The following is a 14855-nucleotide window of genomic DNA, read 5'->3' as shown; positions in this document are numbered from 1 at the left end:
TCTTAGTATTTACTAGGTTCTAAAAAATTTGTTTCTGTAATATATTTCAAACATACAGAAAAATTGAAAGTAAAAATAAATTATCAAATACTATACATTTTAAAATATTTGTTTAAATATTATCAGTTTTAAAATATTTTTTTTTAAGTAATAAAATATCACAGAGAAAATAGAAACTTCCTGTTTAGCATTTTTGGCCCCGTTCTCCTTTCTTCCTCCTTAATAGTTTGAAACCTCTGTCTTGAATTTAGTGTTTACTACTCCACACAACAAGAATATTTTATGCTCTTTCTGCCTTTGTATACAACTGTATACATATATGTTCGTACATACATATGTATGGTGTTTCGCAGGTGGCTCAATGGGTAAAGAATCCGCTTGTAATGCAGGAGACTCAGATGTGGGTTCAATCCTTGTGTTGGGATGATGCCCTAGAGAAAGGCATAGCAACCTACTCTAGCATTCTTGCCTAGAGAATCCCTCGGGCGGAGGACAGTCAATAGGGTCACAAAGAGTGAGACACGACTGAAGTGACTGAGCATGCATGCATACATAGAATATGTAAATATATGCACACACATATATGTATATAGTATTACTTACATGATTTCAAACATTTTTTTCTTAATTGTGCTGAAAAACACATGAGATCTTCCATCTTAAAATTTTAAGTGTGTGGTACGTTATTATTAACTCTACACACAGTGCTGGGCAGCAGAGCTCTAGAACTTCTTCATCTTGCATGATTGAGCCTCTGCACCCACTGAACAGCACCTCCATTTCCCGTTCCCCTCCAGTCTGTGGCAGCCACTCTTCCACTTCCTACTTCTATGAATTTGACTACTTTAGCTACCTTATTCAGAGAAGGCAATGGCAAGCCCCTCCAGTACTCTTGCCTGGAAAATCCCATGGACGGAGGTGCCTGGAAGGTTGCAGTCCATGGGGTTGCTATGAGTCGGACACAACTGAGCGACTTCACTTTCACTTTTCACTTTCACACATTGAAGAAGGAAAAGGCAACCCACTCCCGTGTTCTTGCTTGGAGAATCCCAGGGACGGGGGAGCCTGGTGGGCTGCCGTCTATGGGTTCGCACAGAGGCGGACACGACTGAAGCAACTTAGTAGCAGCAGCAGCAGCTACCTTATTATATAAGTGGAATCATGCACTGTTTGTTTTTCTGTATTTGGCTTATTTCACTTAGCGTAATGTCCTCAAGGTTCATCCATGACACATATGACAGGACTTCCTTCTTTTTATGGCTGAATAATTTTCCATTGTATGTTTACAACCCGTTTTCTGTATTCATTCACCCACTGACGAATGAATCAGAAGACATTTCCTAAATGAAGCCATTTAGGTTGTTTCCCTCTCTTGGCCATTGTGAATAATGTTGCAGTGAACATGGGAGTACAGATATCTCTCTGAGATCCCACTTTAAATTCTTTTGCATGAAGATCCACAGGTGGAATTGTGGAATCATTTGGTAGTTCTGTTTTTAAATTTTTAAGGAGCAGCTGCTACTGTTTTCCATAGCAACTGTACCAGTTTACACTCCCAGCAACTGCGCACAAGGATTCCAGTTTATACACGTACTTACCAGCATTTGTTATTTCTGTTTTGTTTTGTTTTAATAACGGCCATCCTAACAGGCATGAGGTGATAATCTCATTGCGATTTTGATTTACATTTCCGTCATGATAGTAGTGTTGAACATCTTTTCGTGTACCTGTTGGCTGTTTATATGTCTTCTTTAAGGAAAAATCTGTTTAAATAGAAGGTTTCTTGATTTTTTTGCTCTTGAGTTGTAGAAGATACTTATAGAGTTTGGATGTTAACCATTTATCAGATGTATATATATGCAAAGGTTTTCTCTTATTCTGTGGATTGCCTTTTCCATCTATTGATTATATCTCTGGCTCTGCAGAAGCTAACATTGCTTTTTTGCTTTTTCGGTAAGATTTATTTATCTTTGGTATTATAGCTGTCCTTGATTCTTTTAAATATATGTAGTATTTCATTATAAGACTGTATCACTGTATGTTTATCCATTCTCCTGTTAATTTGTGTTTGGGTTGTTTCCAATTTTTTACTGTTACAAAGAGTGCTAACAAATACTCTTAGATACACCTCCTTAAGGACATGTTGGAGAAGGCAGTGGCACCCCACTCCAGTACTCTTGCCTGGAAAATCCCATGGATGGAGAAGCCTGGTAGGCTGCAGTCCATGGAGTCGCTAAGAGTCAGACAGGACTGAGCGACTTTACTTTCACTTTTCACTTTCATGCATTGGAGAAGGAAATGGCAACCCACTCCAGTGTTCTTGCCTGGAGAATCCCAGGGACAGGGGAGCCTGGTGGGCTGCAGTCTATGGGGTCACACAGAGTCGGACACGACTGACGCGATGCAGCAAGGACATGTGCCATTTTCTCTATACACATACTCAGGAGTGGAATTGCTTGGTCACAGATACAAGCTTCAACTCCCTTTATTAAGTATTGCCAAATTGCTCTCTAAAGTGGCTGAATCTATTAAAATTTTTTATTACTATATGATATTTTGCCAGCCTGATATAAAATTATGTCTCATTGTAGTGTTAATTTTCTTTGTACTAAGTGTGGACATTTTGTGTTTATTTTTCACTCAGATTTCCTTCTAATTGGCTACCCACAATTGTTCTCTATTTTATCAATTCAGTTGTTTATGTTTACTTTCTGATTTTTTAGGAGTTTTTCATATATTCTGTAAATTAACACTTTGTTGGTTATTAAACTATCTTTTCTCAGTCCGTGGCTTGATTTTTTTCATTTGTTTTAAAGTTTGAATCTTTTATTGTTTAGAATGTTAAAAAAATTTGACATAGTAATATTTATTGGTCTTTTACTTTGATTTTTGCTTTTTGTATCTCATTTTTAAAAGCCCTCATGACAGCAAGGATTTTTTTTTCCTAAAAAGTTTATAATTTTTTTCACATTTCTCTCTTTAGTTTGCCTGATAATGCTTTTGTATGGTGTGAAACATGGGTTTAATTTTACTTCCTTATAGAAGTCTTATGTCTTAGCAGCACTATTCGATAGTCCATCCTTTCCCCCCTGATTTGCGGCACTATGACTAAATTAAATATCAAATTTCCAGACACACATGTTTTTCTCTAGGTGTTCTGTGACTTCCATTTGTCTGTACTGTGTAACTTAACCATGGCTCAGTATAAACCCTAACATTTTGGAGGGCGTGTTGCCTGTGTTCTCCTTCAAGTTTGGCAAGGCTATTTATTCCTAGCTCTATTTTTCTTAAGAATTTTAGCACCAACTTATCCATGAAAGACCTTGTGGAGAGTTTTATTAGAATCGTAGCGAAATTTCACTCAATTTAAGAATATTAATTAAGTCTTTGTCTATAAACATGGTATATTTTCTTATTTACTCAACACTGATTTCCTCCTTTGCACCTGATAACTTGTTAGTTTCATTACTGGAAATTCATTATTAGAAAGCTTGTATCTTTTAGTTGCCTTCTTTCTTTTTCTCTTTCTTTCTCTTCTTTTCCCTCCTTCCCTTTCCTTGTTCCTTTCTTATTGAAGTATAGTTGCATATTATATTTGTTTCACTTGTACAATGTAATGATTTTTATTTTTGTATATATTACAAATTGACCACCACAGTAAGTTCAGGTGACATCTGTTGCCATATCTAATGACACAGTTTTTTTGTTTATGATGAGAACTTTCAAGATCCATTCTCTTAGTTACTTTCAAATATGCAGTACAGTATTAGTATCTCTAGTCACCAGGCTGTATGTTACATCCCCATGACTATTTGTACCCTGAAACCCCCTTCCTCATTTTACTCCCCTCACCCCATACCTCAGGCAGCTGCTCCAAGTCTGTTCACTATATGAACTTTTTTTTTTATGAGGTTGACATTTTAAATGGTAGCTTTTCCTAGTTAAATTACCAAGTTATATTCTGTGACTTCTAGGAATTATATTAGTTTTTGTATATTAACCTTATATCTAGCAACATGAATGATTTTGGTTTTTATATTACTTTTAATATCTTATCTTCATAAGTCTCTGTATAAATAGTTATCACTTAGAGAAATTTTATCATTTTATTTAAAGTTTTATATCTCATTTTGATTTCTTCTGTTACATTGATTAGGACCACTATGCCTTGAACAGAAGTTATGGTTATAGTCTTCTTGGTCTAATTTCCTGGCTTTTAAAGGAAATACTTAACATTATTTAATCATTAATATGATTTTGTTACAGGTTTTTAAAAGAAGGTAAGGAAGTTCTTTTTTTTTATTGATACGCTAGGATTATTATTTTTTCAATCATGAAGGTGGGTAAAGAATTAACAGAGCCATTCTCATTCTCTCGGGACAAAAGTAACCCTGGATGAACTTTCGATTCAGTTCCTCTGAATTATGATAAAAAAGGAAAGTTACTAGGCAACATTGCTAATGGTGAAAATGACCTTTATTTAGTGAATGTGTTTGGTCTGGGAGGAACTATATGTGAACTCTGAATTCTTGATTAGAAGCAATAGCTTTGAGCTTCCCTGGGAGGGGCACTTTTCATTGATGGGTATGAAATTCGTGGGGACCCGGAGGCTGTGGCTAGTATCATTTTTGAGGTATTGGTTTCTGTTTGAGACAGAAGGCTTCTAAGTCATTGTGACCCTGTGATTCTCATTTCCTTGCATCTGAGCTGTCATCTGAGTGCCCAAGAGAATAGCTTCTTGTTTGGCCATGTGAACTCCTGGGACGACTCTTCCCGTGAAGAGAAGCACCTGAAGCTGCCATGCTGGCATGCTGTGCTTTCTTCTTATGCTTTCTGAGTAGATGGCTGCTATGTGTGGCTTTTGGTAATTGGGTAGCTCAGAATGTAAGCTGTAAGTAAGTGGCTTTTGGTAATTGGGTAGCTCATAATGTAGCTGTAAGTCCCTCATAGGTGCACAGTGCATCCAAGCAAAATACAGAAATAAGTGTTTACTGAGACTGATTTGAGTTTATAACTCTCACTTATAACCATCAATTTCTGGTTTTTACCCACTAGAAAACTCACTCACATTGCTGCTGCTGCTGCTAAGTCACTTCAGTCATGTCCAACTCTATGCGACCCCATAGATGGTAGCCCATCAGGCTCCCCTGTCCCTGGGATTCTCCAGGCAAGAACACAGGAGTGGGTTGCCATTTCCTTCTCCAGTGCGAGAAAGTGAAAAGTGAAAGTGAAGTCACTTAGTTGTGTCTGACTCTTCGTGACCCCATGGACTGCAGCCTACCAGGCTCCTCCGTCCATGGAATTTTCCAGGCAAGAGTACTGAAGTGGGGTACCATTGCCTTCTCTGTATTCATATTGACTATATTAATATTATAAATTTGAACTTATATATAATATACCATTTACTTTTTTTATATATTAGATTTGGTGTATGTTTGCCAACTCAAAAATGGTTTTGCTACTAAAACAAGTTTGATAACTAATGTTTTAGACCTGTATGGTCCAGTGGGTAGGTATTTGCCTTATAATATAGTTATTAAAATAAAAATTAAATAAAAAAATTTAAAATTAGAAGCAATTAAAAATTCAGTTTCTTGGTTGTCCTAGCCTCATTTCAAGCATTTACGTGTGGCTAGTAGCTACTGTACTGGACAGTATAGATTTAAAATATCTAGACTATCATCACAGAAAGTTGTATTAGACAGACTCTCTAGGTTTTCTGTCTTTTTTTATTCATCCAGATTATCTTTAAGAGCTTTATGTTTTTACTATATGTTGTATGCTTTAAGAAACTGCTGAAAGAGCCTGTCAGGGATAGTGTTAAAGACCCCAGTGTATTATTGTATAGTGATCTGCTAGAGAACTATTTCTCAGATTTGCATACCAGGGCGGATTCTGTTTATCCTGAGACGTATCATTGCATCATGGCTAGTGTGCATTTTACAGTTGATTGGCGCTCTCTTTTTGCTGTATCAGTCAGATAGTGTAAGTTCAGGCTTACGGCCTACATAATTTCATCCTTTTTTTCTCTTGTTTGAATTTTCATATTTATAAGATACAATTTTGCTGTAATGTCTGCCTTTTTATAGGTTATAAATGCTTTGAGAAAAGAATATAAAAATTATAATAAATATCTTCAAGATTTAGATGGATACTTTTATCACTTATTACTTTATTGACTTATTACTGAACCTCAGTATTGAAAAGAAGTGAAAGAACTAGAAACAGTTCTTGGCTGATTATGGTTACAGAATGCACACCTGTAATCTGGACTATTTTACAAATGAAGTGACTTCAAATATACACCTGTCATAAACCTAGTTTAATTCACTTTTCTAAAATGTTTTTATTTCTCAAAATAATGTTGGAGAGCTCTCTTACTAAAATGCTTTGTAAAAATTTCAGACTTTTTATTTTTACTATTGCTAGGGAGGTTCAACCAAGAACCTATTTGAGTATTCAGACTGGTTAACCGGGTTTAAACAGAGAATAGAGTGCTGTTTTGTTTCTCTGTGGAATCTTCTGTATCTTTTATATAACAGAGAGTTTAATTCTGGGCGTTTGTGCCTTCTCAGTGTATTTTCTCTGTTTTTAAATTTTATTCTGGGATGTATAAGCATGTCAAACATTATATATGTCTTTTATGTTTTACATTTAGCAACTTTCCTTGCTTCTGCGAACACTTAAAGCAGCTTATACCTTTCAGGCCAAAAAGGTAAAGTAAATTTATAAAAAACTAAAACCAATCTCAACTATAAGAAGTTGAAGGATTAAGTCTTCTCATCTGTCAGTGCTGAGAGATTTGGGCAATATCTTTGATTTCACATTTTCTAGTTGCTCAAGTAAGAAAAAGAAACAGAATTATATCGTTTTCATGTCCTGACAACCGGAAGCATATAAACAGCTGCAGAAACCAAACATTTCCTGGAACTAAACTTGAGCAGAAATTTATCACGTGAATCTTTGTTTAAAGAACCTTGTGAAAAATATCTTCAACCACAGTTATGTAAAAGACCTAGGAGTGCAGCTCACGTGGACTGGGCTCCCCAGAGTCTAAGGAGGCCGCGGGAACCTGGCCTGGGAGGTGCGTGCCCCGTGGGGGTGGGGTGGGGGCTCTGGGAGCCAGGAGTCCAGCTCCTCTGCTGTGAAAATGCCACTGGGGAAGGGGCTTCAGGAACCGTGGTGGTCAGTAGCACCATTCAGTTGTTTGTTTCTCTAAATATTCAGGGTTGTCAGTGTGGCTTTTGTATTGGTGCTGATTTTATTCTGTTCATCCTCAAGTTCTCTGACAGTACTTTCAGTAGAAATAATTTATTTTGTAGATGAACGTGAAGCTTTTAAGCTTTAAAGGATGAAAGTAGCATTTTTCAAGGAATTTCAAGAGCTGGACTTGTCCAGCTCAGAAGTCTAGTTCACTAAAGAGTCAAGGACAACCTTGAAATCTTTTTTTTTTTTCCCCCCAAGGAGCTTATGCTCATTAGTATAAGTTTTCATAACAGAATAATTTAAGAGACAGTTTCCACGTAGAGAAATAAGTAAAGGCCTAATATAACAAACTATTCATCTTTTCCATGAAAAACTTCAGTAGTCATAATAGTGCAGTTTCTTTAAAGAATGTTTGTATCCCTTGGACCTGCTAGGGTAAATCAACTGAAAAAACTTCTAAACACTTAAGCCTGTCCTACAGGTGTAAGTTGACTTTTACGTATTTACCAGATAAAACAGTTTTAATTATTAGCTACTCATTTTGGTAAAAATTGACCAAGCACTCCTTGAAGTGGCACAAATAGCTAATGCTTACTCCTTGGAAGAAAAGTTATGACCAACCTAGATAGCATATTGAAAAGCAGAGATATTACTTTGCCAACAAAGGTCCGTCTAGTCAAGGCTATGGTTTTTCCAGTGGTCATGTATGGATGTGAGAGTTGGACTGTGAAGAAAGCTGAGCACCGATGAATTGATGCTTTTGAGCTGTGGTGTTGGAGAAGACTCTTGAGAGTCCCTTGGACTGCAAGGAGATCCAACCAGTCCATTCTGAAGGAGATCGGCCCTGGGATTTCTTTGGAAGGACTGATGCTAAAGCTGAAACTCCAGTACTTTGGCCACCTCATGAGAAGAGTTGACTCATTGGAAAAGTCTCTGATGCTGGGAGGGATTGGGGGGCAGGAGGAGAAGGGGACGACAGAGGATGCGACGGCTGGATGGCATCACTGACTCGATGGACATGAGTTTGAGTGAACTGTGGGAGTTGGTGATGGACAGGGAGGCCTGGCATGCTGTGATTCATGGGGTTGCAAAGAGTCGAACACAACTGAGCGACTGAACTGAACTGAACTGAAGGAGATGTGACACCGTGCTTTAGGAAGGCCTCTGGGCTTCCCTGATAGCTGAGTAGGTAAAGCATCCACCTGCAATGCCGGAGACCCTGGTTCGATCCCTGGGTTGGGAAGATGGAGAAGGGATAGGCTACCCACTCCAGTATTCTTGGGCTTCCCTTGTGGCTCAGCTGGTGAAGAATCCGCCTGCAATGCAGGAGACCTGGGTTCGATCCCTGGGTTGGGAAGATCCCCTGGAGAAGGGGAAGGCTACCCACTAACAGTATTCTGGCCTGGGGAATTGCATGGACAGTCCATGGGGTCGCAAAGAGTCAGACATGACTGAGCAACTTTTATTTTCACTCACTGGGGTGGGGAGGGGATTAAAGTCTGGTGATATGTACCTATCATACAAGACTATGATAAGGATTGCATATGATGAGGAGGATAAAATGCCTGTACGTAGTAAGTACTTAGTATATGTTAACTCATCATCCTCTCATGATACTGATGATGGCCATACATATACTGGGTCATATTAATATGTGTTTTTAAGCATGTTGGTATCTATCCTGATTTTAGCAGTGTTGTTTTATAGTGATACTTAAGAAAAATAAGAATGACATATGTTGAAAGTGTATAGCTTCTCATTAAATTATAGGTTGTTGATAGTTCAAAAAACTGCAAATGGTTTTGAACTTTTTGGTGAAACGAGACAAGGTCTAACAGTGATTGAGAGTAGAATGATTGTATCAGTATTCAGCTTGCTTCAGGTTTCTCTGTGAATTTTAATTATCACATGAAGATACTGCACTGATAAAATATTCTTATGTAGTGTCTACTAAGAACCAAGAGGAAGCTTGGAGTCCTGGGTTGGAAATGGAAGTGTGTATGGGCTGGTACAGCCTGTAGGAGTCATGAAACTGTTAGAAGACAGGCTTACTCATGAAAAAGACCTTGGAAACAGTTGGCTATAGGCTGAGAAATGCCTTTGGAAGAGTTATAGCATTAATAGATACACTCAAGAAGTTGAAAGAAGAACCTTGAGAAAGAAAGCAGCCATAGCTGGACTCTCAGTCGCTATTCTTCCTGCTCTTCAGGATAGTCTAAGCCTCTGCATGTCTACAGCGTCACCTGATAAATAGAGCAGCAAATAATGTAACAGTGAGAGCTCCAGAGCCACGGTCAAGACAGCGCTCACAGCAAAGCATCAGTAACTAAGCATATACCTCCACGAAGGAGGAAGCGGCTGGTTAGTTTCAGTAGAAGTGGAGGGAATTAGTATTGAGAGTTGAGATTGAGACCCAGATGTCATGTTTTAAAAGTTAGTAGTATTCATATAATATAGGAAGCTAAAATTTCAGTGGGAAATATGCCATCAATGATGAAATTATATTAAGAGTTTGTATGCAAGTTACTGTGCAAAATTTAATTATAACTGCATGGTCCATGCTCTCTAAGAGCCTACTGTTAAGAACAGTAGAGTCTGGAGATTTAGTTGAATTGCCTACCATAGTCCTGTTTTCAAACTTTTTTAAAATTCAATAAATGTTTACTGGAGACCTGTTAGGTCCCTAGCATTTTCATGCCACCAGAGGGATATAGTATCGATCAAAACAAAAAATATTTCCCCTAAGAAGCTGAAATTCTCCAGGGGGAAGAGTAAAAAGAAAAATGACTTTTACTCTGATGAGAAGGGAAACAATTGGTGGGTTTTAAGGAGTGGCATGATCTGATTTTGTTTTATCTATATGACTCTTGCCTTTTGTTTTGAGAATAATATGTGGTGAGGCAAGGAAAGAATCAGCTGGGAGCTTCTTGTAATAATCAGATGGGGATGATAAAGGCTTGGATGGCAGTAGTGGCGGTAGAGATAGGGAGAAACAGCAGAATTTAGATATGTTTTTAAGGAAGAGCCAATGGGATTTACAGATGGATTGGAAATGGGATGTTAAGGAAAGAGAAAAGGCAAAGATGACTTGGAGGGTTGAATTGTCATTTACTAACATGGGGAAGCCCGTAGGAGCATCAGCCTTGGGGAGAACATGAGCAGCTTTGCTATGGGGTGATGTTAAATGTGAAGTGTCTGGTAGACATCTGTGGGAGATGTCAAAGAGGCAGCTGAAAATACAAGCCTTGAGTTCAGGGAAGAGGTTTAGGCTCTTGTAGGTGGTATTTAAAGTGATGAGAGACCCATTGAGATGACCAAGGGGAGGGAGTACGGATAGAAAAGAAATCTGAGAACCGAGGGCCTTGGGTCACTCTTAACATTAAACTGAAACAATGCGAAGTCTAAGAAGAAATGGCCAGTGAAGCAGGAGGGTCAGTAGTAAGGTGTCCTGGAAACCAAGCAGAAAGTGTCTAAAGAAAGAGAGGATCCTCTCTCTGGGGATAGCAATGGTATCTGCTCAAAGGTGACTGTGATGAACTTGTTTAAATGGATTAGAGAATTCATTAAAGTACCTGCCTCAGTACCCGGCTGCTGGGTAGTTCAAGGTGGAAGTCATTGGTGAGTCATTGTAAGTCATCAATGACTTAACAAGAACAGTTTCAGGGGAGTAATCAGGACAAAGCCTGATTGGAGTGGGCTCAAATAAGAAGAGGAGGAAAGAATTGGAGACAGCAGAAATAGTCAGCCCTTCTGAGTATTCCTGTGAAATTGCATTAGAATAATGGGGAATTAATTCGTGGAAACGTGGGGTCAGAAGAAAGGGGTGTGTGTATGTGTCTGTCTGTCTCTCTCTCTCTCTCTTAGGTTGGAAGAAAGTATAGACTGTGCACTGATGAAAATAATCCTGTATAAAGGAGGAGATTGATGGTGTAGTTGGGTTTAGGATAATGAATTGTGTTGGTCATAGATAACAGGTTAGCTGAAATAACTAGATTGTGCTTCGTCCCTGTACCCCTCTTCTTTTCAGTCATTCATTCATTCACTCATCAAACATTTTCTGAAGGTTAACCAAGTGCCAAGGATCAAACCGGGGCTGGGTAAGGAACAGTGATTAGGAGGTGAGTCAAACGAACAATCTACAACCTCTGCTGACGTTTTTACCACCCGATGGAGGTAGGCCCCCTAAAAACACAAATATAGATTTCAGTGAATGCCTCATAGGAAAAGTATGGACTCCTTTTGAGAGAAAAAAAGATGTCTTGGTGTACTGTGGATTGGGTAAGATTAGAAGGCATCTCAGATAGGAAAGATGGTCTGGCAAGTAAAGGTGGACCAAGAAGAAGAGCATTCCAAGCAGAGAGAGCAGAGTGTGCAAAGGCCTGGTGCAGGGCAGAATTTGGTGCTCCCAGGGACCTGAGAGGTCGCCAGAGCTGCCTGAGAGGCAGAAAGGAAGCAGATTGTGCTAGGCTTTGGGGGCCTTTTAATATTTGAGGTGATGTCCTGGTAGCAGTGGGAAGCCATTGAAAAGCTTTTCGATGATGAGTTACATGTTCAGTTTGCACTGAGGGGTTGGGGGGAGTCACCTGAGCTGCACTGCCATGGTGAATGGATTGGAGGGGGCAAGAGTGGGGAAAAAAGAGCTCCAATTTAGGCAGAAAGATAGTATCTGTAAAATAGACTGAGATTTTACAATTTTGTCATTAAAAAATAGAACTGAGAATATCCTCTGCTTAGCAGAATTTGCCTTAAAGCTTATCAGGTTTCTCAGCACCTGTGAAGAAAACATTTTCTTGTTAAAAATAACATTAATGGAGAAGAGTCAGATGAAGATGTCAGTGATTTCAGCTTACTTAAAATAAAACTTTAAAAAAGATTGTGGTAACTTGGTGAAAATTTTCAAATAATAAGCTTTTTTCCAAACATGTTTTCCAGAAAAAATATCAGTGACACAATACCAGAGACAGACTCTTTAAGAAAATGGATTGAAGTACATGAATATACACCAAGAATAGTCTACTTAATGATATTTTAAGTGTGCATATAATATAAAGAACCTTACATTTTTTGCTTTAATGGATGTACATTATTTTTTATGAAAAAATAATATCATAAAAACAGTTTATTGACTTAAAAAATTTCAGAAGTTTCCCCTTTCATTTTCAGAAGTATCATAGTTTTAGGATAAATTATGTGATTAGAGACGGATCTCTAATCTCTCCAGCTGAAGAGTCAGACTGGTGAAAAAACCATCACATCACAGTACAGGATGCATATTTTATTGTTCTAGTTTAGGCTTCCTCCCAAAGAGATTTCTTAAAACAGAAGAGCAGTTATAATACCAAGTATTGCTGTGTCAGGTCACCCACAGCTCCAGGACTGTGAATTAACTTGTTGTAAGCCCTCACTTTAAAAAAAAAAGAAGAAAAGAAACAGAAGTTACTCCCTATCTAGACAAGCCACTCCAGAGAGTTCTATCTTGGTTGTAACTTGAGTTTTCTTTCTCACACTGGCATTTTGTTTATGCTTTTCAGGGTAAAGAGAGTTTGGGACATTTTACCATCTGGAGTTTCTCTGTGCCTTGCTGACGATCTGAGCTCAAACCTGCCAGTTTATGGGAAAAGATAAGAAAACCTCCTGTAACATCTGAGTAAGTAGATGCTGTAGTCTGCTTTAATTTATTGTCTAAGAAAAGAAAACTTTTTAACATTTAGGTTTTAAATTATCAGGCATTTTAATTGGATTCTTTAAATTTTGTTGTCAAATAATGATGGCAATTATTACAGTTCCAGTAAGTGAGTATTTTTAAATACTGGGATTCTGGAAGAAATTAATCCCCTGATAATAAAAAAGTTAATGAAAACATTTTCTGTATATAATGGTTTAGCTTTTAAGAATCATATTAAGGACCTAACTGTATATATTAAAATTTTAAGAGCTTATTAAATTTTTCCTTAGTATTTTATTTCAGCTTTTTACTGTGAATGCAAAAATATTGTTAAGACAACTATTCTGAATTTTTAAAATGCAACTATATCTGTATAAAAATTGTATTTTAGCAGGAAATGTATTTTGGCTAACTTGAAATAAATGCTTGTTTGTTTCTTGAAAATAGAATTTTAAAAGTTCTTTCTATTTGAAAATAATGTGTTTTTTCCCCCCGATAATATAGATAAGATTACAAAATCTCTCTGGATTTGACTTTGCTTCTTAATTAAAGAGCCTAGAAAAGAAGGGCACTCATTCTTTCCAATCAGAATTTCTCTGTGAAATTTAGAGTTGAGCCAGTTTGATATAAAGTATTTTTCAGAATGAAAGCTACTGGTTCTCTTGTTATATTCATTGAATCTATTTGACAAAGCTAGGAAATTATGAGGTTGTACCAGGACCTTATTTTGGAATGCTCAGGTGAATACAATGAATAAATGTACAAGACACTTCCCTACTATAACAGGGTTATTTAACTTTGGTCTGTATATGAGCTGCCCAATATGGTAGCCAGTCGCCACGTGGAGCTGTTGACATTTGAAATGTGGCTAGTCCTAAATGAGATGTGCTGTGCATAAAATAGACACCAAAGTTCAAAGACTTGGTGTGAAAAAAAAAAAAGACTGAAAATATTTTATTAGTAATTTTTGTATGAATCACATGTTTAAATGATAATATTTTAGATATATTGGATGGAACAAAACATTAAAATTAATTTCACTTGTTTTCTTTTACTTATTTTTAATGTAGCTGCTAAGCAGTTATAACTTACTTGTGGCTTACATTATATTTCCAATAGATAGAACTGGCCTGTATATAGTCAACATGCTTAGTCATCCATTAGTCAGCATTCTTTTAGCTTTGAACCTTCTGGGGTGTGTATGGATCAATTAATACAAATCTGCGTTGTTTTAAGAATATGATTCTTTGATTCATCAGGTATTTGCTGAGTACCTGCTATGTGCCAGACAGTCTTCTAGGTACTGGTATTACAGTATGAAAAAATAAACAAAACTTCCTGCCTTCATGGTGTTAGCATTCCATTAGTGAAACCAGAATGAAAACATAAATAAGTAAAATATATAATCTATTTGAAGGTAATAGATGCTTTGGAAGAAATGTGAGGGAAGGGTTCAGTTGTAAACAAGAGTGTTCAGGGAAGGCCTCACTAGATAGGCACTATTTGAACAAAGACCCAAAGAAGGTGAGAGAAAGAGCCCTGTAGATATTTGGGGGAAGAGTGTTCTAGGTAGAGGGAAGAGCAGATGCTAAGACCTTGAGGCAGGAGTGTGTCTTGCTTGTTTGAATGGTAGGAGGCGAGATGGTTGATTGGAGTGAAGTGAGTGACGCAGAGAGAGGGAGATGAATGGTGACACCATGTGAGCAGCAGTTATTGTCTGTGCAGGCACACAGATAATCCCTAGGGAACCAGGTCAGAAAACAAATAAGAATTACAGATTTTAAAAACAAAGCGAAGATATCAGAAGCTACACTTCATGGGGGCGGATAGATTCCACAGCGTAAGTTCAAGCAGCTTACTAAAAGAACCATCAACCCTTAGAAATCTGAGACTGTCAGCTGAAGACCGGATGAATAAAACGCAGTACATCCATGTAACAGAATAATACTATTGGGCAGTAAAAATGAACAGAGAGCTGCTACAT

At 37.6% G+C, this 14855-nt stretch overlaps 1 long non-coding RNA gene across 4 annotated transcripts in view; it reads left to right on the top strand.

Moving 5' to 3' along the window:
• The window catches only part of LOC128046543 (uncharacterized), a 202818-nt gene that overhangs the window by 36117 nt on the left and 151846 nt on the right, over positions 1-14855 (top strand). For all 4 annotated transcript variants that reach the window (XR_008199267.1, XR_008199264.1, XR_008199266.1 and 1 more), the window contains exon 3: positions 12738-12853. This is a non-coding gene — a long non-coding RNA (uncharacterized LOC128046543). The remainder of the gene's footprint in view (positions 1-12737; positions 12854-14855) is intronic.

The sequence above is a fragment of the Budorcas taxicolor genome, chromosome 4 (assembly GCF_023091745.1).
Source record: "Budorcas taxicolor isolate Tak-1 chromosome 4, Takin1.1, whole genome shotgun sequence".
Lineage (NCBI taxonomy): Eukaryota > Metazoa > Chordata > Mammalia > Artiodactyla > Bovidae > Budorcas > Budorcas taxicolor.
This window is presented reverse-complemented; position numbering and strand designations above follow the sequence as displayed.